Raw genomic sequence first — 2,907 nt, 5'->3', positions numbered from 1 at the left:
AATCAATGTGATAATGACCAGCTCTGTTGGTTCAGGGATGAATAGTGGCCGGGTCACAGGGGTGAAGTCTCCTGCTGTTCGATTGACTAATACCACGGGATCTTTTACGACGACCTGAGAGGGCAGACGGAGCCTCCGTTTGAAGCCTCGTCTGAAAGACGGCACCTTCCACAGTGCAGTACTCCCTCAGTACCGTACTGACAGACAGAGAGAGACAAGGAGAGAGACAGAGAGACATATCCTATCCGCTCTCTCGCCAAGTGTTGGACACGGAGCGAATTGCACTGAAGTGTTTATAAACACTGAAAGCTGATAGACCAGGGGAGGCCTCACAGTTTTGGACTCGGAGTGAAATACAGTGAAGTGTTAAAAACACTGAAAGCTGATAGACCAGGGGAGGCCTCACAGTGTTGGACACGGAGTGAAATACAGTGAAGTGTTTATAAACACTGAAAGCTGATAGACCAGGGGAGGCCTCACAGTGTTGGAGACGGAGTGAAATACAGTGAAGTGTTTATAAACACTGAAAGCCGATAGACCAGGGTAGACCTCACAATGTTGGACACGGAGTGAAATACAGTGAAGAGTTTATAAACACTGAAAGCTGATAGACCAGGGGAGGCCTCACAATGTTGGACACGGAGTGAAATACAGTGAAGTGTTTATAAACACTGAAAGCTGATAGACCAGGGGAGGCCTCACAGTGTTGGACACGGAGTGCAATACAGTGAAGTGTTTATAAACACTGAAAGCTGATAGACCAGGGGAGACCTCACAGTGTTGGAGACGGAGTGAAATACAGTGAAGTATTTATAAACACTGAAAGCTGATAGACCAGGGGAGGCCTCACAGTGTTGGACACGGAGTGAAATGCAGTGAAGTGTTTATAAACACTGAAAGCTGATAGACCAGGGGAGGCCTCACAGTGTTGGACACGGAGTGAAACACAGTGAAGTGTTTATCAACACTGAAAGCTGATAGACCAGGGGAGGCCTCACAGTGTTGGACACGGAGTGAAATGCAGTGAAGTGTTTATAAACACTGAAAGCTGATAGACTAGGGGAGGCCTCACAGTGTTGGAGACGGAGTGAAATACGGTGCAGTGTTTATAAACACAGAAAGCTGATAGACCAGGGGAGACCTCACAGTGTTGGACACGGAGTGAAATACGGTGAAGTGTTTATAAACACAGAAAGCTGATAGACCAGGGGAGACCTCACAGTGTTGGACACGGAGTGAAATACGGTGAAGTGTTTATAAACACAGAAAGCTGATAGACCAGGGGAGACCTCACAGTGTTGGACACGGAGTGAAATACAGTGAAGTGTTTATAAACACTGAAAGCCGATAGACCAGGGGAGGCCTCACAGCGTTGGACACGGGAGAAATACAGTGAAGTGTTTATAAACACTGAAAGCTGATAGTCCAGGGGAGGCCTCACAGTGGTGGACACGGAGTGAAATACAGTGAAGTGTTTATAAACACTGAAAGCTGATAGACCAGGGGAGGCCTCACGGTGTTGGACACGGAGTGAAATACAGTGAAGTGTTTATAAACACTGAAAGCTGATAGACCAGGGGTGGCCTCACAGTGTTGGACACGGAGTGAAATACAGTGAAGTGTTTATAAACACAGAAAGCTGATAGACCAGGGGAGAGCTCACAGTGTTGGACACGGAGTGAAATACAGTGAAGTGTTTATAAACACAGAAAGCTGATAGACCAGGGGAGGCCTCACAGTGTTGGACACGGAGTGAAATACAGTGAAGTGTTTATAAACACAGAAAGCTGATAGACCAGCGGAGGCCTCACAGTGTGGGACACGGAGTGAAATACAGTGAAGTGTTTATAAACACAGAAAGCTGATAGACCAGGGGAGGCCTCACAGTGTTGGACACGGAGTGAAATACAGTGAAGTGTTTATAAACACAGAAAGCTGATAGACCAGGGGAGGCCTCACAGTGTTGGACACGGAGTGAAATACAGTGAAGTGTTTATAAACACTGAAAGCTGATAGACCAGGGGAGACCTCACAGTGTTGGACACGGAGTGAAATACAGTGAAGTGTTTATAAACACAGAAAGCTGATAGACTAGGGGAGGCCTCACAGTGTTGGACACGGAGTGAAATACAGTGAAGTGTTTATAAACACAGAAAGCTGATAGACTAGGGGAGGCCTCACAGTGTTGGAAACGGAGTGAAATACAGTGAAGTGTTTATAAACACTGAAAGCTGATAGACCAGGGGAGACCTCACAATGTTGGACACGGAGTGAAATACAGTGAAGTGTTCATAAACACTGAAAGCTGATAGACCAGGGGAGGCCTCACAGTTTTGGACACGGATTGAAACACAGTGAAGTGTTTAAATCACTGAAAGCTGATAGACCAGGGGAGGCCTCACAGTGTTGGAGACGGAGTGAAATACAGTGAAGTGTTCATAAACACTGAAAGCTGATAGACCAGGGGAGGCCTCACAGTGTTGGACTCGGAGTCAAATACAGTGAAGTGTTGATAAACACTGAAAGCTGATAGACCAGGGGAGGCCTCACAGTGTGGGACACGGAGTGAAATACAGTGAAGTGTTTATAAACACAGATAGCTGATAGACCAGGGGAGGCCTCACAGTGTTGGACACGGAGTGAAATACAGTGAAGTGTTTATAAACACAGAAAGCTGATAGACCAGGGGTGGCCTCACAGTGTTGGACACGGAGTGAAATACAGTGAAGTGTTTATAAACACTGAAAGCTGATAGACCAGGGGAGGCCTCACAGTGTTGGACACGGAGTGAATTACAGTGAAGTGTTTATAAACACTGAAAGCTGATAGACCAGGGGAGGCCTCACAGTGTTGGACACGGAGTGAAATACAGTGAAGTGTTCATAAACACTGAAAGCTGATACACCA

Source organism: Heptranchias perlo, unplaced genomic scaffold (assembly GCF_035084215.1).
Source record: "Heptranchias perlo isolate sHepPer1 unplaced genomic scaffold, sHepPer1.hap1 HAP1_SCAFFOLD_55, whole genome shotgun sequence".
NCBI lineage: Eukaryota > Metazoa > Chordata > Chondrichthyes > Hexanchiformes > Hexanchidae > Heptranchias > Heptranchias perlo.
The sequence above is the reverse complement of the archived record's forward strand: the minus strand, read 5'-3'. Positions refer to the sequence as shown.